Source organism: Accipiter gentilis, chromosome 35, assembly GCF_929443795.1.
Source record: "Accipiter gentilis chromosome 35, bAccGen1.1, whole genome shotgun sequence".
Classification (NCBI taxonomy): Eukaryota; Metazoa; Chordata; class Aves; order Accipitriformes; family Accipitridae; genus Astur; species Astur gentilis.
This window is the reverse complement of record NC_064914.1, coordinates 7,388,777-7,416,079: the sequence shown is the minus strand read 5'-3', so window position 1 is coordinate 7,416,079 and position 27,303 is coordinate 7,388,777.

Below are 27,303 nucleotides of genomic sequence, written 5' to 3'. Positions count from 1 at the left end.
GGGTCCCAAATCCTCTTGTGCCTGTGAAAAGGCTGCAGGGGGATGGTGAAGACCAGCAACAGCTTTCCGGGCTGCCACATTCCGTGTGGGACAAGGAGCCGGACGTGCGCCTTTTAAGAAACAGGCTCTGCCGAGGACGAGAGCCATGAGATGTTCCTCCTCTGGGCAAACCCGGGTCCTGAATCCTGTTGTGCCTGTGAATAGGCTGCAGGGGGACGGTGAAGACCAGCAACAGCATTCAGGGCTGCCATCTTCTGTTTGGGACAAGGAGCCGGACGTGTGCCTTTCTGGAAACAGGCCCTGCGGAGGACGAGAGCCATGAGATGTTCCTCCTCTGGGCAAGCCCGGCTCCTGAATCCTGCTGTGCCTGTGAATAGGCTGTAGGGGGACGGTGTAGACCAGCAACATCTTTCAGGGCTGCCACCTTCCATTTGGGACAAGTAGCCGGACGAGTGCCTTTCTGGAAACAGGCCCTGCGGAGGACGAGAGCCATGAGATGTTCCTCCTCTAGGCAAGCCCGGCTCCTGAATCCTGTTGTGCCTCTGAATAGGCTGCAGGGGGACGGTGAAGACCAGCAACAGCTTTCAGGGCTGCCACCTTCCGTTTGGGACAAGGAGCCGGACGTGTGCCTTTCTGGAAACAGGCCCTGCGGAGGACGAGAGCCATGAGATGTTCCTCCTCTGGGCAAGCCCGGCTCCTGAATCCTGTTGTGCCTCTGAATAGGCTGCAGGGGGACGGTGAAGACCAGCAACAGCTTTCAGGGCTGCCACCTTCCGTTTGGGACAAGGAGCCGGACGTGTGCCTTTTCGGAATGAGGCTCTGCCGAGGACGAGAGCCATGAGATGTTCCTCCTCTGGGCAAGCCCAGGTCCTGAATCCTGTTGTGCCTGTGAATAGGGTGCAGGGGGACGGTGAAGACCAGCAACAGCATTCAGGGCTGCCACATTCCGTGTGGGACAAGGAGCCGGACGTGTGCCTTTCTGGAAACAGGCCCTGCGGAGGAGGAGAGCCATGAGATGTTCCTCCTCTGGGCAAGCTCAGGTCCTGAATCCTGTTGTGCCTGTGAATAGGCTGCAGGGGGACGTTAAAGACCAGCAACAGCATTCAGGGCTGACACCTTCCGTTTGGGACAAGGAGCCGGACGTGTGCCTTTCTGGAAACAGGCCCTGCCGAGGACGAGAGCCATGAGATGTTCCTCCTCTGGGCAAGCCCGGGTCCTGCCCAGGTCCTGAATCCTCTTGTGCCTGTGAATAGGCTGCAGGGGGACGGTGAAGACCAGCAACAGCTTTCAGGGCTGCCACCTTCCGTGTGGGACAAGGAGCCGGACGTGTGCCTTCTCGGAAACAGGCCCTGCCGAGGACGAGAGCCATGAGATGTTCCTCCTCTGGGCAAGCCCGGGTCCCTAATCCTGTTGTGCCTGTGAATAGGCTGCAGGGGGACGGTGAAGACCAGCAACAGCTTTCAGGGCTGCCACCTTCCGTGTGGGACAAGGAGCCGGACGTGTGCCTTCTCGGAAACAGGCCCTGCCGAGGACGAGAGCCATGAGATGTTCCTCCTCTAGGCAAGCCCGGCTCCTGAATCCTGTTGTGCCTCTGAATAGGCTGCAGGGGGACGGTGAAGACCAGCAACAGCTTTCAGGGCTGCCACCTTCCGTTTGGGACAAGGAGCCGGACGTGTGCCTTTCTGGAAACAGGCCCTGCCGAGGAAGAGAGCCATGAGATGTTCCTCCTCTGGGCAAGCCCGGGTCCTGAATACTGTTGTGCCTCTGAATAGGCTGCAGGGGGACGGTGAAGACCAGAAACATCTTTCAGGGCTGCCACCTTCAGTGTGGGACAAGGAGCCGGATGTGTGCCTTTTCGGAAACAGGCCCTGCCGAGGAAGAGAGCCATGAGATGTTCCTGCTGTGGGCAAACCCGGGTCCTGCCCGGGTCCTGAATCCTCTTGTGCCTGTGAATAGGCTGCAGGGGGACGGTGAAGACCAGCGACAGCATTCAGGGCTGCAACCTTCCGTGTGGGACAAGGAGCCGGACGTGTGCCTTTTCGGAAACAGGCTCTGCCGAGGACGAGATCCATGAGATGTTCCTCGTCTGGGGAAGCCCGGGTCCCAAATCCTGTTGTGCCTGTGAATAGGCTGCAGGGGGATGGTGAAGACCAGCAACAGCTTTCAGGGCTGCCACCTTCCGTGTGGGACAAGGAGCCGGACGTGTGCCTTCTCGGAAACTAGCTCTGCCGAGGACGAGAGCCATGAAATGTTCCTCCTCTGGGCAGGCCCGGGTCCCAAAACCTCTTGTGCCTGTGAATAGGCTGCAGGGGGACGGTGAAGACCAGCAACAGCTTTCAGGGCTGCCACCTTCCTTGTGGGACAAGGAGCCGGACGTGTGCGTTTTCAGAAACAGGCCCTGCCGAGGAAGAGATCCTTGAGATGTTCCTCCTCTGGGAAGCCCGGGTTCTGAATCCTGTTGTGCCTGTGAATAGGCTGCAGGGGGACGGTGAAGACCAGCAACAGCATTCAGGGCTGCAACCTTCAGTGTGGGACAAAGATCCGGACGTGTGCCTTATCAGAAACAGGCTCTGCCGAAGACGAGAGCCATGAGATGTTCCTCCTCTGGGCAAGCCCGGGTCCCGAATCCTGTTGTGCCTGTGAATAGGCTGCAGAGGGACGGTGAAGACCAGCAACAGCTTTCAGGGCTGCCACCTTCCGTGTGGGACAAGGAGCCGGACGTGTGCCTTCTCGGAAACAGGCCCTGCGGAGGACGAGAGCCATGAGATGTTCCTCCTCTGGACAAGCCCGGGTCCTGAATCCTGTTGTGCCTCTGAATAGGCTGCAGGGGGACCCTGAAGACCAGCAACAGCATTCAGGGCTGCCACCTGCCGCGTGGGACAAGGAGCCGGACGTGTGCCTTTTCGGAAACAGGCTCAGCCGAGGACGAGAGCCATGAGATGTTCCTCCTCTGAGCAAGCCTGGGTCCCAGTTCCTGTTGTGCCTGTGAATAGGCTGCAGGGGGATGGTGAAGACCAGCATCATCTTTCCGGTCTGCCACCTTCCGTGTGGGACAAGGAGCCGGACGAGTGCCTTTCTGGAAACAGGCCCTGCGGAGGACGAGAGCCATGAGATGTTCCTCCTCTGGGCAAGCCCGGGTCCTGAATGCTGTTGTGCCTCTGAATAGGCTGCAGGGGGACGGTGAAGACCAGCAACAGCTTTCAGGGCTGCCACCTTCCGTTTGGGACAAGGAGCCGGACGTGTGCCTTTCTGGAAACAGGCCCTGCCGAGGAAGAGAGCCATGAGATGTTCCTGCTGTGGGCAAACCCGGGTCCTGCCCGGGTCCTGAATCCTCTTGTGCCTGCGAATAGGCTGCAGGGGGACGGTGAAGACCAGCGACAGCATTCAGGGCTGCAACCTTCCGTGTGGGACAAGGAGCCGGACGTGTGCCTTTTCGGAAACAGGCTCTGCCGAGGATGAGAGCCATGAGATGTTCCTCGTCTGGGCAAGCCCGGGTCCTGAATCCTGTTGTGCCTTTGAATAGGCTGCAGAGGGACGGTGAAGACCAGCAACAGCTTTCAGGGCTGCCACCTTCCGTGTGGGACAAGGAGCCGGACGTGTGCCTTCTGGGAAACAGGCCCTGCGGAGGACGAGAGCCATGAGATGTTCCTCCTCTGGACAAGCCCGGGTCCTGAATCCTGTTGTACCTCTGAATAGGCTGCAGGGGGACCCTGAAGACCAGCAACAGCATTCAGGGCTGCCACCTGCCGCGTGGGACAAGGAGCCGGACGTGTGCCTTTTCGGAAACAGGCTCAGCCGAGGACGAGAGCCATGAGATGTTCCTCCTCTGAGCAAGCCTGGGTCCCAGATCCTGTTGTGCCTGTGAATAGGCTGCAGGGGGACGGTGAAGACCAGCAACATCTTTCAGGGCTGCCACCTTCCGTGTGGGACAAGGAGCCGGACGAGTGCCTTTCTGGAAACAGGCCCTGCGGAGGACGAGAGCCATGAGATGTTCCTCCTCTGGGCAAGCCCGGGTCCTGAATCCTGTTGTGCCTGTGAATAGGCTGCAGGGGGACGGTGTAGACCAGCAACATCTTTCAGGGCTGCCACATTCCATTTGGGACAAGGAGCCGGACGAGTGCCTTTCTGGAAACAGGCCCTGCGGAGGACGAGAGCCATGAGATGTTCCTCCTCTAGGCAAGCCCGGCTCCTGAATCCTGTTGTGCCTCTGAATAGGCTGCAGGGGGACGGTGAAGATCAGCAACAGCTTTCAGGGCTGCCACCTTCCGTGTGGGACAAAGAGCCGGACGTGTGTGTTTTCAGAAACAGGCCCTGCCGAGGAAGAGAGCCATGAGATGTTCCTCCTCTGGGCAAACCCGGGTCCCAAAACCTCTTGTGCCTGTGAAAAGGCTGCAGGGGGATGGTGAAGACCAGCAACAGCTTTCCGGGCTGCCACATTCCGTGTGGGACAAGGAGCCGGACGTGCGCCTTTTCGGAAACAGGATCTGCCGAGGACGAGAGCCATGAGATGTTCCTCCTCTGGGCAAACCCGGGTCCTGAATCCTGTTGTGCCTGTGAATAGGCTGCAGGGGGACGGTGAAGACCAGCAACAGCATTCAGGGCTGCCATCTTCTGTTTGGGACAAGGAGCCGGACGTGTGCCTTTCTGGAAACAGGCCCTGCGGAGGACGAGAGCCATGAGATGTTCCTCCTCTGGGCAAGCCCGGCTCCTGAATCCTGCTGTGCCTGTGAATAGGCTGTAGGGGGACGGTGTAGACCAGCAACATCTTTCAGGGCTGCCACCTTCCATTTGGGACAAGTAGCCGGACGAGTGTCTTTCTGGAAACAGGCCCTGCGGAGGACGAGAGCCATGAGATGTTCCTCCTCTAGGCAAGCCCGGCTCCTGAATCCTGTTGTGCCTCTGAATAGGCTGCAGGGGGACGGTGAAGACCAGCAACAGCTTTCAGGGCTGCCACCTTCCGTTTGGGACAAGGAGCCGGACGTGTGCCTTTCTGGAAACAGGCCCTGCGGAGGACGAGAGCCATGAGATGTTCCTCCTCTGGGCAAGCCCGGCTCCTGAATCCTGTTGTGCCTCTGAATAGGCTGCAGGGGGACGGTGAAGACCAGCAACAGCTTTCAGGGCTGCCACCTTCCGTTTGGGACAAGGAGCCGGACGTGTGCCTTTTCGGAATGAGGCTCTGCCGAGGACGAGAGCCATGAGATGTTCCTCCTCTGGGCAAGCCCAGGTCCTGAATCCTGTTGTGCCTGTGAATAGGGTGCAGGGGGACGGTGAAGACCAGCAACAGCATTCAGGGCTGCCACATTCCGTGTGGGACAAGGAGCCGGACGTGTGCCTTTCTGGAAACAGGCCCTGCGGAGGAGGAGAGCCATGAGATGTTCCTCCTCTGGGCAAGCTCAGGTCCTGAATCCTGTTGTGCCTGTGAATAGGCTGCAGGGGGACGTTAAAGACCAGCAACAGCATTCAGGGCTGACACCTTCCGTTTGGGACAAGGAGCCGGACGTGTGCCTTTCTGGAAACAGGCCCTGCCGAGGACGAGAGCCATGAGATGTTCCTCCTCTGGGCAAGCCCGGGTCCTGCCCAGGTCCTGAATCCTCTTGTGCCTGTGAATAGGCTGCAGGGGGACGGTGAAGACCAGCAACAGCTTTCAGGGCTGCCACCTTCCGTGTGGGACAAGGAGCCGGACGTGTGCCTTCTCGGAAACAGGCCCTGCCGAGGACGAGAGCCATGAGATGTTCCTCCTCTGGGCAAGCCCGGGTCCCAGATCCTGTTGTGCCTGTGAATAGGCTGCAGGGGGACGGTGAAGACCAGCAACAGCTTTCAGGGCTGCCACCTTCCGTGTGGGACAAGGAGCCGGACGTGTGCCTTCTCGGAAACAGGCCCTGCCGAGGACGAGAGCCATGAGATGTTCCTCCTCTAGGCAAGCCCGGCTCCTGAATCCTGTTGTGCCTCTGAATAGGCTGCAGGGGGACGGTGAAGACCAGCAACAGCTTTCAGGGCTGCCACCTTCCGTTTGGGACAAGGAGCCGGACGTGTGCCTTTCTGGAAACAGGCCCTGCCGAGGAAGAGAGCCATGAGATGTTCCTCCTCTGGGCAAGCCCGGGTCCTGAATACTGTTGTGCCTCTGAATAGGCTGCAGGGGGACGGTGAAGACCAGAAACATCTTTCAGGGCTGCCACCTTCAGTGTGGGACAAGGAGACGGATGTGTGCCTTTCTGGAAACAGGCCCTGCCGAGGAAGAGAGCCATGAGATGTTCCTGCTGTGGGCAAACCCGGGTCCTGCCCGGGTCCTGAATCCTCTTGTGCCTGTGAATAGGCTGCAGGGGGACGGTGAAGACCAGCGACAGCATTCAGGGCTGCAACCTTCCGTGTGGGACAAGGAGCCGGACGTGTGCCTTTTCGGAAACAGGCTCTGCCGAGGACGAGATCCATGAGATGTTCCTCGTCTGGGGAAGCCCGGGTCCCAAATCCTGTTGTGCCTGTGAATAGGCTGCAGGGGGATGGTGAAGACCAGCAACAGCTTTCAGGGCTGCCACCTTCCGTGTGGGACAGGGAGCCGGACGTGTGCCTTCTCGGAAACTAGCTCTGCCGAGGACGAGAGCCATGAAATGTTCCTCCTCTGGGCAGGCCCGGGTCCCAAAACCTCTTGTGCCTGTGAATAGGCTGCAGGGGGACGGTGAAGACCAGCAACAGCTTTCAGGGCTGCCACCTTCCTTGTGGGACAAGGAGCCGGACGTGTGCGTTTTCAGAAACAGGCCCTGCCGAGGAAGAGATCCTTGAGATGTTCCTCCTCTGGGAAGCCCGGGTTCTGAATCCTGTTGTGCCTGTGAATAGGCTGCAGGGGGACGGTGAAGACCAGCAACAGCATTCAGGGCTGCAACCTTCAGTGTGGGACAAAGAGCCGGACGTGTGCCTTATCAGAAACAGGCTCTGCCGAAGACGAGAGCCATGAGATGTTCCTCCTCTGGGCAAGCCCGGGTCCCGAATCCTGTTGTGCCTGTGAATAGGCTGCAGAGGGACGGTGAAGACCAGCAACAGCTTTCAGGGCTGCCACCTTCCGTGTGGGACAAGGAGCCGGACGTGTGCCTTCTCGGAAACAGGCCCTGCGGAGGACGAGAGCCATGAGATGTTCCTCCTCTGGACAAGCCCGGGTCCTGAATCCTGTTGTGCCTCTGAATAGGCTGCAGGGGGACCCTGAAGACCAGCAACAGCATTCAGGGCTGCCACCTGCCGCGTGGGACAAGGAGCCGGACGTGTGCCTTTTCGGAAACAGGCTCAGCCGAGGACGAGAGCCATGAGATGTTCCTCCTCTGAGCAAGCCTGGGTCCCAGTTCCTGTTGTGCCTGTGAATAGGCTGCAGGGGGATGGTGAAGACCAGCATCATCTTTCCGGTCTGCCACCTTCCGTGTGGGACAAGGAGCCGGACGAGTGCCTTTCTGGAAACAGGCCCTGCGGAGGACGAGAGCCATGAGATGTTCCTCCTCTGGGCAAGCCCGGGTCCTGAATCCTGTTGTGCCTCTGAATAGGCTGCAGGGGGACGGTGAAGACCAGCAACAGCTTTCAGGGCTGCCACCTTCCGTTTGGGACAAGGAGCCGGACGTGTGCCTTTCTGGAAACAGGCCCTGCCGAGGAAGAGAGCCATGAGATGTTCCTGCTGTGGGCAAACCCGGGTCCTGCCCGGGTCCTGAATCCTCTTGTGCCTGCGAATAGGCTGCAGGGGGACGGTGAAGACCAGCGACAGCATTCAGGGCTGCAACCTTCCGTGTGGGACAAGGAGCCGGACGTGTGCCTTTTCGGAAACAGGCTCTGCCGAGGATGAGAGCCATGAGATGTTCCTCGTCTGGGCAAGCCCGGGTCCCAAATCCTGTTGTGCCTGTGAATAGGCTGCAGGGGGATGGTGAAGACCAGCAACAGCTTTCAGGGCTGCCACCTTCCGTGTGGGACAAGGAGCCGGACGTGTGCCTTTCTGGAAACAGGCTCTGCCGAGGACGAGAGCCATGAAATGTTCCTCCTCTGGGTAGGCCCGGGTCCCAAAACCTCTTGTGCCTGTGAATAGGCTGCAGGGGGATGGTGAAGACCATCAACAGCTTTCAGGGCTGCCACCTTCCTTGTGGGACAAGGAGCCGGACGTGTGCGTTTTCAGAAACAGGCCCTGCCGAGGAAGAGAGCCATGAGATGTTCCTCCTCTGGGCAAGCCCGGGTCCTGAATCCTGTTGTGCCTTTGAATAGGCTGCAGAGGGACGGTGAAGACCAGCAACAGCTTTCAGGACTGCCACCTTCCTTGTAGGACAAGGAGCCGGACGTGTGCCTTCTGGGAAACAGGCCCTGCGGAGGACGAGAGCCATGAGATGTTCCTCCTCTGGACAAGCCCGGGTCCTGAATCCTGTTGTACCTCTGAATAGGCTGCAGGGGGACCCTGAAGACCAGCAACAGCATTCAGGGCTGCCACCTGCCGCGTGGGACAAGGAGCCGGACGTGTGCCTTTTCGGAAACAGGCTCAGCCGAGGACGAGAGCCATGAGATGTTCCTCCTCTGAGCAAGCCTGGGTCCCAGATCCTGTTGTGCCTGTGAATAGGCTGCAGGGGGACGGTGAAGACCAGCATCATCTTTCAGGTCTGCCACCTTCCGTGTGGGACAAGGAGCCGGACGAGTGCCTTTCTGGAAACAGGCCCTGCGGAGGACGAGAGCCATGAGATGTTCCTCCTCTGGGCAAGCCCGGGTCCTGAATCCTGTTGTGCCTGTGAATAGGCTGCAGGGGGACGGTGTAGACCAGCAACATCTTTCAGGGCTGCCACATTCCATTTGGGACAAGGAGCCGGACGAGTGCCTTTCTGGAAACAGGCCCTGCGGAGGACGAGAGCCATGAGATGTTCCTCCTCTAGGCAAGCCCGGCTCCTGAATCCTGTTGTGCCTCTGAATAGGCTGCAGGGGGAGGGTGAAGATCAGCAACAGCTTTCAGGGCTGCCACCTTCCGTGTGGGACAAAGAGCCGGACGTGTGTGTTTTCAGAAACAGGCCCTGCCGAGGAAGAGAGCCATGAGATGTTCCTCCTCTGGGCAAACCCGGGTCCCAAATCCTCTTGTGCCTGTGAAAAGGCTGCAGGGGGATGGTGAAGACCAGCAACAGCTTTCCGGGCTGCCACATTCCGTGTGGGACAAGGAGCCGGACGTGCGCCTTTTAAGAAACAGGCTCTGCCGAGGACGAGAGCCATGAGATGTTCCTCCTCTGGGCAAGCCCGGGTCCCGAATCCTGTTGTGCCTGTGAATAGGCTTCAGGGGGACGGTGAAGACCAGCAACAGCATTCAGGGCTGCCATCTTCTGTTTGGGACAAGGAGCCGGACGTGTGCCTTTCTGGAAACAGGCCCTGCGGAGGACGAGAGCCATGAGATGTTCCTCCTCTGGGCAAGCCCGGGTCCCAAATCCTGTTGTGCCTGTGAATAGGCTGCAGGGGGATGGTGAAGACCAGCAACAGCTTTCAGGGCTGCCACCTTCCGTGTGGGACAAGGAGCCGGACGTGTGCCTTTCTGGAAACAGGCTCTGCCGAGGACGAGAGCCATGAAATGTTCCTCCTCTGGGTAGGCCCGGGTCCCAAAACCTCTTGTGCCTGTGAATAGGCTGCAGGGGGATGGTGAAGACCAGCAACAGCTTTCAGGGCTGCCACCTTCCTTGTGGGACAAGGAGCCGGACGTGTGCGTTTTCAGAAACAGGCCCTGCCGAGGAAGAGAGCCATGAGATGTTCCTCCTCTGGGCAAGCCCGGGTCCTGAATCCTGTTGTGCCTTTGAATAGGCTGCAGAGGGACGGTGAAGACCAGCAACAGCTTTCAGGGCTGCCACCTTCCGTGTGGGACAAGGAGCCGGATGTGTGCCTTCTGGGAAACAGGCCCTGCGGAGGACGAGAGCCATGAGATGTTCCTCCTCTGGACAAGCCCGGGTCCTGAATCCTGTTGTACCTCTGAATAGGCTGCAGGGGGACCCTGAAGACCAGCAACAGCATTCAGGGCTGCCACCTGCCGCGTGGGACAAGGAGCCGGACGTGTGCCTTTTCGGAAACAGGCTCAGCCGAGGACAAGAGCCATGAGATGTTCCTCCTCTGAGCAAGCCTGGGTCCCAGATCCTGTTGTGCCTGTGAATAGGCTGCAGGGGGACGGTGAAGACCAGCATCATCTTTCCGGGCTGCCACCTTCCGTGTGGGACAAGGAGCCGGACGAGTGCCTTTCTGGAAACAGGCCCTGCGGAGGACGAGAGCCATGAGATGTTCCTCCTCTGGGCAAGCCCGGGTCCTGAATCCTGTTGTGCCTGTGAATAGGCTGCAGGGGGACGGTGTAGACCAGCAACATCTTTCAGGGCTGCCACATTCCATTTGGGACAAGGAGCCGGACGAGTGCCTTTCTGGAAACAGGCCCTGCGGAGGACGAGAGCCATGAGATGTTCCTCCTCTAGGCAAGCCCGGCTCCTGAATCCTGTTGTGCCTCTGAATAGGCTGCAGGGGGAGGGTGAAGATCAGCAACAGCTTTCAGGGCTGCCACCTTCCGTGTGGGACAAAGAGCCGGACGTGTGTGTTTTCAGAAACAGGCCCTGCCGAGGAAGAGAGCCATGAGATGTTCCTCCTCTGGGCAAACCCGGGTCCCAAATCCTCTTGTGCCTGTGAAAAGGCTGCAGGGGGATGGTGAAGACCAGCAACAGCTTTCCGGGCTGCCACATTCCGTGTGGGACAAGGAGCCGGACGTGCGCCTTTTAAGAAACAGGCTCTGCCGAGGACGAGAGCCATGAGATGTTCCTCCTCTGGGCAAGCCCGGCTCCTGAATCCTGTTGTGCCTCTGAATAGGCTGCAGGGGGACGGTGAAGACCAGCAACAGCTTTCAGGGCTGCCACCTTCCGTTTGGGACAAGGAGCCGGACGTGTGCCTTTTCGGAATGAGGCTCTGCCGAGGACGAGAGCCATGAGATGTTCCTCCTCTGGGCAAGCCCGGGTCCTGAATCCTGTTGTGCCTGTGAATAGGGTGCAGGGGGACGGTGAAGACCAGCAACAGCATTCAGGGCTGCCACATTCCGTGTGGGACAAGGAGCCGGACGTGTGCCTTTCTGGAAACAGGCCCTGCGGAGGAGGAGAGCCATGAGATGTTCCTCCTCTGGGCAAGCTCAGGTCCTGAATCCTGTTGTGCCTGTGAATAGGCTGCAGGGGGACGTTAAAGACCAGCAACAGCATTCAGGGCTGACACCTTCCGTTTGGGACAAGGAGCCGGACGTGTGCCTTTCTGGAAACAGGCCCTGCCGAGGACGAGAGCCATGAGATGTTCCTCCTCTGGGCAAGCCCGGGTCCTGCCCAGGTCCTGAATCCTCTTGTGCCTGTGAATAGGCTGCAGGGGGACGGTGAAGACCAGCAACAGCTTTCAGGGCTGCCACCTTCCGTGTGGGACAAGGAGCCGGACGTGTGCCTTCTCGGAAACAGGCCCTGCCGAGGACGAGAGCCATGAGATGTTCCTCCTCTGGGCAAGCCCGGGTCCCAAATCCTGTTGTGCCTGTGAATAGGCTGCAGGGGGACGGTGAAGATCAGCAACAGCTTTCAGGGCTGCCACCTTCCGTGTGGGACAAGGAGCCGGACGTGTGCCTTCTCGGAAACAGGCCCTGCCGAGGACGAGAGCCATGAGATGTTCCTCCTCTAGGCAAGCCCGGCTCCTGAATCCTGTTGTGCCTCTGAATAGGCTGCAGGGGGACGGTGAAGACCAGCAACAGCTTTCAGGGCTGCCACCTTCCGTTTGGGACAAGGAGCCGGACGTGTGCCTTTCTGGAAACAGGCCCTGCCGAGGAAGAGAGCCATGAGATGTTCCTCCTCTGGGCAAGCCCGGGTCCTGAATACTGTTGTGCCTCTGAATAGGCTGCAGGGGGACGGTGAAGACCAGAAACATCTTTCAGGGCTGCCACCTTCAGTGTGGGACAAGGAGCCGGATGTGTGCCTTTTCGGAAACAGGCCCTGCCGAGGAAGAGAGCCATGAGATGTTCCTGCTGTGGGCAAACCCGGGTCCTGCCCGGGTCCTGAATCCTCTTGTGCCTGTGAATAGGCTGCAGGGGGACGGTGAAGACCAGCGACAGCATTCAGGGCTGCAACCTTCCGTGTGGGACAAGGAGCCGGACGTGTGCCTTTTCGGAAACAGGCTCTGCCGAGGACGAGATCCATGAGATGTTCCTCGTCTGGGGAAGCCCGGGTCCCAAATCCTGTTGTGCCTGTGAATAGGCTGCAGGGGGATGGTGAAGACCAGCAACAGCTTTCAGGGCTGCCACCTTCCGTGTGGGACAAGGAGCCGGACGTGTGCCTTCTCGGAAACTAGCTCTGCCGAGGACGAGAGCCATGAAATGTTCCTCCTCTGGGCAGGCCCGGGTCCCAAAACCTCTTGTGCCTGTGAATAGGCTGCAGGGGGACGGTGAAGACCAGCAACAGCTTTCAGGGCTGCCACCTTCCTTGTGGGACAAGGAGCCGGACGTGTGCGTTTTCAGAAACAGGCCCTGCCGAGGAAGAGATCCTTGAGATGTTCCTCCTCTGGGAAGCCCGGGTTCTGAATCCTGTTGTGCCTGTGAATAGGTAGCAGGGGGACGGTGAAGACCAGCAACAGCATTCAGGGCTGCAACCTTCAGTGTGGGACAAAGAGCCGGACGTGTGCCTTATCAGAAACAGGCTCTGCCGAAGACGAGAGCCATGAGATGTTCCTCCTCTGGGCAAGCCCGGGTCCCGAATCCTGTTGTGCCTGTGAATAGGCTGCAGAGGGACGGTGAAGACCAGCAACAGCTTTCAGGGCTGCCACCTTCCGTGTGGGACAAGGAGCCGGACGTGTGCCTTCTCGGAAACAGGCCCTGCGGAGGACGAGAGCCATGAGATGTTCCTCCTCTGGACAAGCCCGGGTCCTGAATCCTGTTGTGCCTCTGAATAGGCTGCAGGGGGACCCTGAAGACCAGCAACAGCATTCAGGGCTGCCACCTGCCGCGTGGGACAAGGAGCCGGACGTGTGCCTTTTCGGAAACAGGCTCAGCCGAGGACGAGAGCCATGAGATGTTCCTCCTCTGAGCAAGCCTGGGTCCCAGATCCTGTTGTGCCTGTGAATAGGCTGCAGGGGGATGGTGAAGACCAGCATCATCTTTCCGGTCTGCCACCTTCCGTGTGGGACAAGGAGCCGGACGAGTGCCTTTCTGGAAACAGGCCCTGCGGAGGACGAGAGCCATGAGATGTTCCTCCTCTGGGCAAGCCCGGGTCCTGAATCCTGTTGTGCCTCTGAATAGGCTGCAGGGGGACGGTGAAGACCAGCAACAGCTTTCCGGGCTGCCACCTTCCGTGTGGGACAAGGAGCCGGACGTGTGCCTTCTGGGAAACAGGCCCTGCGGAGGACGAGAGCCATGAGATGTTCCTCCTCTGGACAAGCCCGGGTCCTGAATCCTGTTGTACCTCTGAATAGGCTGCAGGGGGACCCTGAAGACCAGCAACAGCATTCAGGGCTGCCACCTGCCGCGTGGGACAAGGAGCCGGACGTGTGCCTTTTCGGAAACAGGCTCAGCCGAGGACGAGAGCCATGAGATGTTCCTGCTGTGGGCAAACCCGGGTCCTGCCCGGGTCCTGAATCCTCTTGTGCCTGCGAATAGGCTGCAGGGGGACGGTGAAGACCAGCGACAGCATTCAGGGCTGCAACCTTCCGTGTGGGACAAGGAGCCGGACGTGTGCCTTTCTGGAAACAGGCCCTGCCGAGGAAGAGAGCCATGAGATGTTCCTGCTGTGGGCAAACCCGGGTCCTGCCCGGGTCCTGAATCCTCTTGTGCCTGCGAATAGGCTGCAGGGGGACGGTGAAGACCAGCGACAGCATTCAGGGCTGCAACCTTCCGTGTGGGACAAGGAGCCGGACGTGTGCCTTTTCGGAAACAGGCTCTGCCGAGGATGAGAGCCATGAGATGTTCCTCGTCTGGGCAAGCCCGGGTCCCAAATCCTGTTGTGCCTGTGAATAGGCTGCAGGGGGATGGTGAAGACCAGCAACAGCTTTCAGGGCTGCCACCTTCCGTGTGGGACAAGGAGCCGGACGTGTGCCTTTCTGGAAACAGGCTCTGCCGAGGACGAGAGCCATGAAATGTTCCTCCTCTGGGTAGGCCCGGGTCCCAAAACCTCTTGTGCCTGTGAATAGGCTGCAGGGGGATGGTGAAGACCAGCAACAGCTTTCAGGGCTGCCACCTTCCTTGTGGGACAAGGAGCCGGACGTGTGCGTTTTCAGAAACAGGCCCTGCCGAGGAAGAGAGCCATGAGATGTTCCTCCTCTGGGCAAACCCGGGTCCTGAATCCTGTTGTGCCTTTGAATAGGCTGCAGAGGGACGGTGAAGACCAGCAACAGCTTTCAGGGCTGCCACCTTCCGTGTGGGACAAGGAGCCGGACGTGTGCCTTCTGGGAAACAGGCCCTGCGGAGGACGAGAGCCATGAGATGTTCCTCCTCTGGGAAGCCCGGGTCCTGAATCCTGTTGTGCCTGTGAATAGGCTGCAGGGGGACGGTGAAGACCAGCAACAGCATTCAGGGCTGCCACCTGCCGCGTGGGACAAGGAGCCGGACGTGTGCCTTTTCGGAAACAGGCTCAGCCGAGGACGAGAGCCATGAGATGTTCCTCCTCTGAGCAAGCCTGGGTCCCAGATCCTGTTGTGCCTGTGAATAGGCTGCAGGGGGACGGTGAAGACCAGCATCATCTTTCCGGGCTGCCACCTTCCGTGTGGGACAAGGAGCCGGACGAGTGCCTTTCTGGAAACAGGCCCTGCGGAGGACGAGAGCCATGAGATGTTCCTCCTCTGGGCAAGCCCGGGTCCTGAATCCTGTTGTGCCTGTGAATAGGCTGCAGGGGGACGGTGTAGACCAGCAACATCTTTCAGGGCTGCCACATTCCATTTGGGACAAGGAGCCGGACGTGTGCCTTTCTGGAAACAGGCCCTGCGGAGGACGAGAGCCATGAGATGTTCCTCCTCTAGGCAAGCCCGGCTCCTGAATCCTGTTGTGCCTCTGAATAGGCTGCAGGGGGAGGGTGAAGATCAGCAACAGCTTTCAGGGCTGCCACCTTCCGTGTGGGACAAAGAGCCGGACGTGTGTGTTTTCAGAAACAGGCCCTGCCGAGGAAGAGAGCCATGAGATGTTCCTCCTCTGGGCAAACCCGGGTCCCAAATCCTCTTGTGCCTGTGAATAGGCTGCAGGGGGACGGTGAAGACCAGCAACAGCTTTCCGGGCTGCCACATTCCGTGTGGGACAAGGAGCCGGACGTGCGCCTTTTCGGAAACAGGCTCTGCCGAGGACGAGAGCCATGAGATGTTCCTCCTCCGGGCAAACCCGGGTCCTGAATCCTGTTGTGCCTGTGAATAGGCTGCAGGGGGACGGTGAAGACCAGCAACAGCATTCAGGGCTGCCATCTTCTGTTTGGGACAGGGAGCCGGACGTGTGCCTTTCTGGAAACAGGCCCTGCGGAGGACGAGAGCCATGAGATGTTCCTCCTCTGGGCAAGCCCGGGTCGTGAATCCTGCTGTGCCTGTGAATAGGCTGTAGGGGGACGGTGTAGACCAGCAACATCTTTCAGGGCTGCCACCTTCCATTTGGGACAAGGAGCCGGACGAGTGTCTTTCTGGAAACAGGCCCTGCGGAGGACGAGAGCCATGAGATGTTCCTCGTCTGGGCAAGCCCGGCTCCTGAATCCTGTTGTGCCTCTGAATAGGCTGCAGGGGGACGGTGAAGACCAGCAACAGCTTTCAGGGCTGCCACCTTCCGTTTGGGACAAGGAGCCGGACGTGTGCCTTTCTGGAAACAGGCCCTGCGGAGGACGAGAGCCATGAGATGTTCCTCCTCTGGGCAAGCCCGGCTCCTGAATCCTGTTGTGCCTCTGAATAGGCTGCAGGGGGACGTTGAAGACCAGCAACATCTTTCAGGGCTGCCACCTTCCATTTGGGACAAGGAGCCGGACGAGTGCCTTTCTGGAAACAGGCCCTGCGGAGGACGAGAGCCATGAGATGTTCCTCCTCTAGGCAAGCCCGGCTCCTGAATCCTGTTGTGCCTCTGAATAGGCTTCAGGGGGACGGTGAAGACGAGCAACAGCTTTCAGGGCTGCCACCTTCCGTTTGGGACAAGGAGCCGGACGTGTGCCTTCTCAGAAACAGGCCCTGCCAAGGACGAGAGGCATGAGATGTTCCTCCTCTAGGCAAGCCCGGCTCCTGAATCCTGTTATGCCTCTGAATAGGCTGCAGGGGGACGGTGAAGACCAGCAACAGCTTTCAGGGCAGCCACCTTCCGTTTGGGACAAGAAGCCGGACGTGTGCCTTTTCGGAATCAGGCTCTGCCGAGGACGAGAGCCATGAGATGTTCCTCCTCTGGGCACAACGTGTCCTGAATCCTGTTGTACCTGTGAATAGGCTGCAGGGGGACGGTGAAGAGCAGCAACAGCTTTCAGGGCTGACACCTTCCGTGTGGGACAAGGAGCCGGATGTGTGCCTTTTCAGAATCAGGCTCTGCCGAGGACGAGAGCCATGAGATGTTCCTCCTCTGGGCAAGCCCGGGTCCTGCCCTGGCCCTGAATCCTCTTGTGCCTCTGAATAGGCTGCAGGTGGACGGTGAAGACCAGCAACAGCTTTCAGGGCTGCCACCTTCCGTGTGGGACAAGGAGCCGGACGTGTGCATTCTCGGAAACAGGCCCTGCCGAGGACGAGATCCATGAGATGTTCCTCCTCTGGGCAAGCCCGGGTCCTGAATCCTGTTGTGCCTCTGAATAGGCTGCAGTGGGACGGTGAAGACCAGCTACAGCTTTCAGGGCTGCCACCTTCCGTTTGGGACAAGGAGCCGGACGTGTGCCTTTTCGGAATGAGGCTCTGCCGAGGACGAGAGCCATGAGATGTTCCTCCTCTGGGCAAGCCCGGGTCCTGAATCCTGTTGTACCTGTGAATAGGCTGCAGGGGGACGGTGAAGACCAGCAACATCTTTCAGGGCTGCCACCTTCAGTGTGGGACAAGGAGCCGGACGTGTGCCTTTTAAGAAACAGGCCCTGCCGAGGTAGAGAGCCATGAGATGTTCCTCCTGTGGGCAAACCCGGGTCCTGCCCGGGTCCTGAATCCTCTTGTGCCTGTGAATAGGCTGCAGGGGGATGGTGAAGACCAGCAACAGCTTTCCGGGCTGCCACCTTCCGTGTGGGACAAGGAGCCGGATGTGTGCCTTTTCGGAATCAGGCTCTGCCGAGGACGAGAGCCATGAGATGTTCCTCCTCTGGGCAAGCCCGGGTCCTGCCCTGGCCCTGAATCCTGTTGTGCCTGTGAATAGGCTGCAGGTGGACGGTGAAGACCAGCAACATCTTTCAGGGCTGCCACCTTCCTTGTGGGACAAGGAGCCGGACGTGTGCATTCTCGGAAACAGGCCCTGCCGAGGACGAGATCCATGAGATGTTCCTCCTCTGGGCAAGCCCGGGTCCCAGATCCTGTTGTACCTGTGAATAGACTGCAGGGGGACGGTGAAGACCAGCAACAGCTTTCAGGTCTGCCACCTTCCGTGTGGGACAAGGAGCCGGACGTGTGCCTTCTCGGAAACAGGCCCTGCCGAGGACGAGAGCCATGAGATGTTCCTCCTCTAGGCAAGCCCGGCTCCTGAATCCTGTTGTGCCTGTGAATAGGCTGCAGGGGGACGGTGAAGACCAGCAAGATCTTTCAGGGCTGCCACCTTCCGTTTGGGACAAGGAGCCGGAAGTGTGCCTTTTCGGAATGAGGCTCTGCCGAGGACGAGAGCCATGAGATGTTCCTCCTCTGGGCAAGCCCGGGTCCTGACTCCTGTTGTGCCTGTGAATAGGGTGCAGGGGGACGGTGAAGACCAGCAACAGCTTTCAGGGCTGCCACCTTCCGTGTGGGACAATGAGCCGGACGTGTGCCTTCTCGGAAAAAGGCCCTGCGGAGGACGAGAGCCATGAGATGTTCCTCCTCTAGGCAAGCCCGGCTCCTGAATGCTGTTGTGCCTCTGAATAGGCTGCAGGGGGACGGTGAAGACCAGCAACAGCTTTCAGGGCTGTCACCTTCCGTTTGGGACAAGGAGCAGGACGTGTGCCTTTCTGGAAACAGGCCCTGCCGAGGAAGAGAGCCATGAGATGTTCCTCTTGTGGGCAAACCCGGGTCCTGACCGGGTCCTGAATCCTCTTGTGCCTGTGAATAGGCTGCAGGGGGATGGTGAAGACCAGCAACAGCATTCAGGTCTGCCACCTTCCGTGTGGGACAAGGAGCCGGACGTGTGCCTTCTCGGAAACAGGCTCTGCCGAGGAAGAGAGCCATGAGATGTTCCTCCTCTGGGCAAGCCCGGGTCCCAAATCCTGTTGTGCCTGTGAATAGGCTGCAGGGGGACGGTGAAGACCAGCAACAGCTTTCCGGGCTGCCACATTCCGTGTGGGACAAGGAGCCGGACGTGCGCCTTTTCGGAAACAGGCTCTGCCGAGGACGAGAGCCATGAGATGTTCCTCCTCCGGGCAAACCCGGGTCCTGAATCCTGTTGTGCCTGTGAATAGGCTGCAGGGGGACGGTGAAGACCAGCAACAGCATTCAGGGCTGCCATCTTCTGTTTGGGACAAGGAGCCGGACGTGTGCCTTTCTGGAAACAGGCCCTGCGGAGGACGAGAGCCATGAGATGTTCCTCCTCTGGGCAAGCCCGGGTCGTGAATCCTGCTGTGCCTGTGAATAGGCTGTAGGGGGACGGTGTAGACCAGCAACATCTTTCAGGGCTGCCACCTTCCATTTGGGACAAGGAGCCGGACGAGTACCTTTCTGGAAACAGGCCCTGCGGAGGACGAGAGCCATGAGATGTTCCTCGTCTGGGCAAGCCCGGCTCCTGAATCCTGTTGTGCCTCTGAATAGGCTGCAGGGGGACGGTGAAGACCAGCAACAGCTTTCAGGGCTGCCACCTTCCGTTTGGGACAAGGAGCCGGACGTGTGCCTTTCTGGAAACAGGCCCTGCGGAGGACGAGAGCCATGAGATGTTCCTCCTCTGGGCAAGCCCGGCTCCTGAATCCTGTTGTGCCTCTGAATAGGCTGCAGGGGGACGTTGAAGACCAGCAACAGCATTCAGGGCTGCCACCTTCCGTTTGGGACAAGGAGCCGGACGTGTGCCTTTCTGGAAACAGGCCCTGCCGAGGACGAGAGCCATGAGATGTTCCTCCTCTGGGCAAGCCCGGGTCCTGCCCAGGTCCTGAATCCTCTTGTGCCTGTGAATAGGCTGCAGGGGGATGGTGAAGACCAGCAACAACATTCAGGGCTGCCACCTTCCGTGTGGGATAAGGAATCGGACGTGTGCCTTTTCGAAATCAGGCTCTGACGAGGACGAGAGCCATGAGATGTTCCTCCTCTGGGCAAGCCCGGGTCCCAGATCCTGTTGTACCTCTGAATAGACTGCAGGGGGACGGTGAAGACCAGCAACAGCTTTCAGGTCTGCCACCTTCCGTGTGGGACAAGGAGCCGGACGTGAGCGTTTTCAGAAACAGGCCCTTCTGAGGAAGAGAGCCATGAGATGTTCCTCCTCTGGGCAAGCCCGGGTCCTGAATCTTGTTGTGCCTGTGAATAGGCTGCAGGGGGACTGTGAAGACCAGCAACAGCATTCAGGGCTGCAACCTTCCGTGTGGGACAAGGAGCCGGACGTGTGCCTTTTCGGAAACAGGCTCTGCCGAGGAAGAGAGCCATGAGATGTTCCTCGTCTGGGCAAGCCCGGGTCCCAAATTCTGTTGTGCCTGTGAATAGGCTGCAGGGGGATGGTGAAGACCAGCAACAGCTTTCAGGGCTGCCACCTTCCGTGTGGGACAAGGAGCCGGATGTGTGCCTTCTCGGAAACTGGCTCTGCCGAGGACGAGAGCCATGAAATGTTCCTCCTCTGGGCAGGCCCGGGTCCCAAAACCTCTTGTGCCTGTGAATAGGCTGCAGGGGGATGGTGAAGACCAGCACCAGCTTTCAGGGCTGCCACCTTCCGTGTGGGACAAGGAGCCGGACGTGTGCGTTTTCAGAAACAGGCCCTGCCGAGGAAGAGAGCCTTGAGATGTTCCTCCTCTGGGAAGCCCGGGTTCTGAATCCTGTTGTGCCTGTGAATAGGCTGCAGGGGGACGGTGAAGACCAGCAACAGCTTTCAGGGCTGCCACCTTCCGTGTGGGACAAGGAGCCGGATGTGTGCCTTTTCGGAAACAGGCTCAGCCGAGGACGAGAGCCCTGAGATGTTCCTCCTCTGAGCAAGCCTGGGTCCCAGATCCTGTTGTGCCTGTGAATAGGCTGCAGGGGGATGGTGAAGACCAGCATCATCTTTCCGGGCTGGCACCTTCCGTGTGGGACAAGCAGCCGGACGAGTGCCTTTCTGGAAACAGGCCCTGCGGAGGACGAGAGCCATGAGATGTTCCTCCTCTGGGCAAGCCCGGGTCCTGAATCCTGTTGTGCCTGTGAATAGGCTGCAGGGGGACGGTGAAGACCAGCAACAGCATTCAGGGCTGCCATCTTCTGTTTGGGACAAGGAGCCGGACGTGTGCCTTTCTGGAAACAGGCCCTGCGGAGGCCGAGAGCCATGAGATGTTCCTCCTCTGGGCAAGCCCGGGTCGTGAATCCTGCTGTGCCTGTGAATAGGCTGTAGGGGGACGGTGTAGACCAGCAACATCTTTCAGGGCTGCCACCTTCCATTTGGGACAAGGAGCCGGACGAGTGCCTTTCTGGAAACAGGCCCTGCGGAGGACGAGAGCCATGAGATGTTCCTCCTCTAGGCAAGCCCGGCTCCTGAATCCTGTTGTGCCTCTGAATAGGCTGCAGGGGGACGGTGAAGACCAGCAACAGCTTTCAGGGCTGCCACCTTCCGTTTGGGACAAGGAGCCGGACGTGTGCCTTTTCGGAATGAGGCTCTGCCGAGGACGAGAGCCATGAGATGTTCCTCCTCTGGGCAAGCCCGGGTCGTGAATCCTGCTGTGCCTGTGAATAAGCTGCAGGGGGACGGTGAAGACCAGCAACAGCTTTCAGGGCTGCCACCTTCCGTGTGGGACAAGGAGCCGGACGTGTGCCTTTCTGGAAACAGGCCCTGCCGAGGAAGAGAGCCATTAGATGTTCCTCCTCTGGGCAAGCCCGGGTCCTGAATCGTGTTGTGCCTGTGAATAGGCTGCAGGGGGACTGTGAAGACCAGAAACATCTTTCAGGGCTGCCACATTCAGTGTGGGACAAGGAGCCGGATGTGTGCCTTTTAAGAAACAGGCCCTGCGGAGGACGAGAGCCATGAGATGTTCCTGCTGTGGGCAAACCCGGGTTCTGCCCGGGTCCTGAATCCTCTTGTGCCTGTGAATAGGCTGCAGGGGGACGGTGAAGACCAGCAACAGCATTCAGGGCTGCAACCTTCAGTGTGGGACAAGGAGCCGGACGTGTGCCTTTTCGGAAACAGGCTCTGCCGAGGACGAGAGCCCTGAGATGTTCCTCCTCTGAGCAAGCCTGAGTCCCAGATCCTGTTGTGCCTGTGAATAGGCTGCAGGGGGATGGTGAAGACCAGCAACAGCATTCAGGGCTGCCGCCTTCCGTTTGGGACAAGGAGCCGGACGAGTGCCTTTCTGGAAACAGGCCCTGCGGAGGACGAGAGCCATGAGATGTTCCTCCTCTGGGCAAGCCCGGGTCCTGAATCCTGTTGTGCCTGTGAATAGGCTGCAGGGGGACGGTGAAGACCAGCAACAGCATTCAGGGCTGCCATCTTCTGTTTGGGACAAGGAGCCGGACGTGTGCCTTTCTGGAAACAGGCCCTGCGGAGGACGAGAGCCATGAGATGTTCCTCCTCTGGGCAAGCCCGGGTCGTGAATCCTGCTGTGCCTGTGAATAGGCTGTAGGGGGACGGTGTAGACCAGCAACATCTTTCAGGGCTGCCACCTTCCATTTGGGACAAGGAGCCGGACGAGTGCCTTTCTGGAAACAGGCCCTGCGGAGGACGAGAGCCATGAGATGTTCCTCCTCTAGGCAAGCCCGGCTCCTGAATCCTGTTGTGCCTCTGAATAGGCTGCAGGGGGACGGTGAAGACCAGCAACAGCTTTCAGGGCTGCCACCTTCAGTGTGGGACAAGGAGCTGGACATGTGCCTTCTCGGAAACAGGCCCTGCCGAGGACGAGAGCCATGAGATGTTCCTCCTCTAGGCAAGCCCGGCTCCTGAATCCTGTTGTGCCTCTGAATAGGCTGCAGGGGGACGGTGAAGACCAGCAACAGCTTTCAGGGCTGCCACCTTCCGTTTGGGACAAGGAGCCGGACGTGTGCCTTTTCGGAATGAGGCTCTGCCGAGGACGAGAGCCATGAGATGTTCCTCCTCTGGGCAAGCCCGGGTCCTGAATCCTGTTGTGCCTGTGAATAGGGTGCAGGGGGACGGTGAAGACCAGCAACAGCATTCAGGGCTGCCATCTTCTGTGTGGGACAAGGAGCCGGACGTGTGCCTTTCTGGAAACAGGCCCTGCGGAGGACGAGAGCCATGAGATGTTCCTCCTCTGGGCAAGCCCGGGTCGTGAATCCTGCTGTGCCTGTGAATAGGCTGTAGGGGGACGGTGTAGACCAGCAACAGCTTTCAGGGCTGCCACCTTCCTTTTGGGACAAGGAGCCGGACGAGTGCCTTTCTGGAAACAGGCCCTGCGGAGGACGAGAGCCATGAGATGTTCCTCCTCTAGGCAAGCCCGGCTCCTGAATCCTGTTGTGCCTCTGAATAGGCTGCAGGGGGACGGTGAAGACCAGCAACAGCTTTCAGTGCTGCCACCTTCCGTGTGGGACAAGGAGCCGGACGTGTGCCTTCTCGGAAACAGGCCCTGCCGAGGACGAGAGCCATGAGATGTTCCTCCTCTAGGCAAGCCCGGCTCCTGAATCCTGTTGTGCCTCTGAATAGGCTGCAGGGGGACGGTGAAGACCAGCAACAGCTTTCAGGGCTGCCACCTTCCGTTTGGGACAAGGAACCGGACGTGTGCCTTTTCGGAATGAGGCTCTGCCGAGGACGAGAGCCATGAGATGTTCCTCCTCTGGGCAAGCCCGGGTCGTGAATCCTGCTGTGCCTGTGAATAGGCTGCAGGGGGACGGTGAAGACCAGCAACAGCATTCAGGGCTGCAACCTTCCGTGTGGGACAAGGAGCCGGACGTGTGCCTTTCTGGAAACAGGCCCTGCCGAGGAAGAGAGCCATTAGATGTTCCTCCTCTGGGCAAGCCCGGGTCCTGAATACTGTTGTGCCTCTGAATAGGCTGCAGGGGGACGGTGAAGACCAGAAACATCTTTCAGGGCTGCCACATTCAGTGTGGGACAAGGAGCCGGATGTGTGCCTTTTAAGAAACAGGCCCTGCCGAGGAAGAGAGCCATGAGATGTTCCTGCTGTGGGCAAACCCGGGTTCTGCCCGGGTCCTGAATCCTGTTGTGCCTGTGAATAGGCTGCAGGGGGACGGTGAAGACCAGCGACAGCATTCAGGGCTGCAACCTTCAGTGTGGGACAAGGAGCCGGACGTGTGCCTTTTCGGAAACAGGCTCTGCCGAGGACGAGAGCCATGAGATGTTCCTCCTCTGAGCAAGCCTGGGTCCCAGATCCTGTTGTGCCTGTGAATAGGCTGCAGGGGGATGGTGAAGACCAGCATCATCTTTCCGGGCTGCCACCTTCCGTGTGGGACAAGGAGCCGGACGAGTGCCTTTCTGGAAACAGGCCCTGCGGAGGACGAGAGCCATGAGATGTTCCTCCTCTGGGCAAGCCCGGGTCCTGAATCCTGTTGTGCCTGTGAATAGGCTGCAGGGGGACGGTGAAGACCAGCAACAGCATTCAGGGCTGCCATCTTCTGTTTGGGACAAAGAGCCGGACGTGTGCCTTTCTGGAAACAGGCCCTGCGGAGGACGAGAGCCATGAGATGTTCCTCCTCTGGGCAAGCCCGGGTCGTGAATCCTGCTGTGCCTGTGAATAGGCTGTAGGGGGACGGTGTAGACCAGCAACATCTTTCAGGGCTGCCACCTTCCATTTGGGACAAGGAGCCGGACGAGTGCCTTTCTGGAAACAGGCCCTGCGGAGGACGAGAGCCATGAGATGTTCCTCCTCTAGGCAAGCCCGGCTCCTGAATCCTGTTGTGCCTCTGAATAGGCTGCAGGGGGACGGTGAAGACCAGCAACAGCTTTCAGGGCTGCCACCTTCAGTGTGGGACAAGGAGCTGGACATGTGCCTTCTCGGAAACAGGCCCTGCCGAGGACGAGAGCCATGAGATGTTCCTCCTCTAGGCAAGCCCGGCTCCTGAATCCTGTTGTGCCTCTGAATAGGCTGCAGGGGGACGGTGAAGACCAGCAACAGCTTTCAGGGCTGCCACCTTCCGTTTGGGACAAGGAGCCGGACGTGTGCCTTTTCGGAATGAGGCTCTGCCGAGGACGAGAGCCATGAGATGTTCCTCCTCTGGGCAAGCCCGGGTCCTGAATCCTGTTGTGCCTGTGAATAGGCTGCAGGGGGACGGTGAAGACCAGCAACAGCATTCAGGGCTGCCATCTTCTGTTTGGGACAAGGAGCCGGACGTGTGCCTTTCTGGAAACAGGCCCTGCGGAGGACGAGAGCCATGAGATGTTCCTCCTCTGGGCAAGCCCGGGTCGTGAATCCTGCTGTGCCTGTGAATAGGCTGTAGGGGGACGGTGTAGACCAGCAACATCTTTCAGGGCTGCCACCTTCCTTTTGGGACAAGGAGCCGGACGAGTGCCTTTCTGGAAACAGGCCCTGCGGAGGACGAGAGCCATGAGATGTTCCTCCTCTAGGCAAGCCCGGCTCCTGAATCCTGTTGTGCCTCTGAATAGGCTGCAGGGGGACGGTGAAGACCAGCAACAGCTTTCAGTGCTGCCACCTTCCGTGTGGGACAAGGAGCCGGACGTGTGCCTTCTCGGAAACAGGCCCTGCCGAGGACGAGAGCCATGAGATGTTCCTCCTCTAGGCAAGCCCGGCTCCTGAATCCTGTTGTGCCTCTGAATAGGCTGCAGGGGGACGGTGAAGACCAGCAACAGCTTTCAGGGCTGCCACCTTCCGTTTGGGACAAGGAGCCGGACGTGTGCCTTTTCGGAATGAGGCTCTGCCGAGGAGGAGAGCCATGAGATGTTCCTCCTCTGGGCAAGCCCGGGTCCTGAATCCTGTTGTGCCTGTGAATAGGCTGCAGGGGGACGGTGAAGACCAGAAACAGCATTCAGGGCTGCCACCTTCCTTTTGGGACAAGGAGCCGGACGTGTGCCTTTCTGGAAACAGGCCCTGCCGAGGAAGAGAGCCATTAGATGTTCCTCCTCTGGGCAAGCCCGGGTCCTGAATACTGTTGTGCCTCTGAATAGGCTGCAGGGGGACGGTGAAGACCAGAAACATCTTTCAGGGCTGCCACATTCAGTGTGGGACAAGAGCCGGATGTGTGCCTTTTAAGAAACAGGCCCTGCCGAGGAAGAGAGCCATGAGATGTTCCTGCTGTGGGCAAACCCGGGTTCTGCCCGGGTCCAGAATCCTCTTGTGCCTGTGAATAGGCTGCAGGGGGACGGTGAAGACCAGCGACAGCATTCAGGGCTGCAACCTTCAGTGTGGGACAAGGAGCCGGATGTGTGCCTTTTCGGAAACAGGCTCTGCCGAGGACGAGAGCCATGAGATGTTCCTCGTCTGGGCAAGCCCGGGTCCCAAATCCTGTTGTGCCTGTGAATAGGCTGCAGGGGGATGGTGAAGACCAGCAACAGCTTTCAGGGCTGCCACCTTCCGTGTGGGACAAGGAGCCGGACGTGTGCCTTTCTGGAAACAGGCTCTGCCGAGGACGAGAGCCATGAAATGTTCCTCCTCTGGGCAGGCCCGGGTCCCAAAACCTCTTGTGCCTGTGAAGAGGCTGCAGGGGGATGGTGAAGACCAGCAACAGCTTTCAGGGCTGCCACCTTCCGTGTGGGACAAGGAGCCGGAAGTGTGCGTTTTCAGAAACAGGCCCTGCCGAGGAAGAGAGCCATGAGATGTTCCTCCTCTGGGCAAGCCCGGGTCCCGAATCCTGTTGTGCCTGTGAATAGGCTGCAGGGGGACGGTGAAGACCAGCAACAGCTTTCAGGGCTGCCACCTTCCGTGTGGGACAAGGAGCCGGACGTGTGCCTTCTCGGAAATAGGTCCTGCGGAGGACAAGAGCCATGAGATGTTCCTCCTCTGGGCAAGCCCGGCTCCTGAATCCTGTTGTGCCTCTGAATAGGCTGCAGGGGGACGGTGAAGACCAGCAACAGCTTTCAGGGCTGCCACCTTCCGTTTGGGACAAGGAGTCGGACGTGTGCCTTTTCGGAATGAGGCTCTGCCGAGGACGAGAGCCATGAGATGTTCCTCCTCTGGGCAAGCCCGGGTCCTGAATCCTGTTGTGCCTGTGAATAGGCTGCAGGGGGACGGTGAAGACCAGCAACAGCTTTCAGGGCTGCCACCTTCCGTTTGGGACAAGGAGCCGGACGTATGCCTTTCTGGAAACAGGCCCTGCCGAGGACGAGAGCCATGAGATGTTCCTCCTCTGGGCAAGCCCGGGTCCTGCCCAGGTCCTGAATCCTCTTGTGCCTGTGAATAGGCTGCAGGGGGATGGTGAAGACCAGCAACAACATTCAGGGCTGCCACCTTCCGTGTGGGATAAGGAGTCGGACGTGTGCCTTTTCGAAATCAGGCTCTGCCGAGGACGAGAGCCATGAGATGTTCCTCCTCTGGGCAAGCCCGGGTCCCAGATCCTGTTGTACCTCTGAATAGACTGCAGGGGGACGGTGAAGACCAGCAACAGCTTTCAGGGCTGCCACCTTCCGTGTGGGACAAGGAGCCGGACGTGTGCGTTTTCAGAAACAGGCCCTGCCGAGGAAGAGAGCCATGAGATTTTCCTCCTCTGGGCAAGCCCGGGTCCTGAATCTTGTTGTGCCTGTGAATAGGCTGCAGGGGGACTGTGAAGACCAGCAACAGCATTCAGGGCTGCAACCTTCCGTGTGGGACAAGGAGCCGGACGTGTGCCTTTTCGGAAACAGGCCCTGCCGAGGACGAGAGCCATGAGATGTTCCTCCTCTGGGCAAGCCCGGGTCCCAAATCCTGTTGTGCCTGTGAATAGGCTGCAGGGGGACGGTGAAGACCAGCAACAGCTTTCAGGGCTGCCACCTTCCGTGTGGGAGAAGGAGCCGGACGTGTGCCGTTTCGAAATGAGGCTCTGCCGAGGACGAGAGCCATGAGATGTTCCTCCTCTGGGCAAGCCCGGGTCCCAAATCCTGTTGTGCCTGTGAATAGGCTGCAGGGGGACGGTGAAGACCAGCAACAGCATTCAGGGCTGCCACACTCCATGTGGGACAAGGAGCTGGACCTGTGCCTT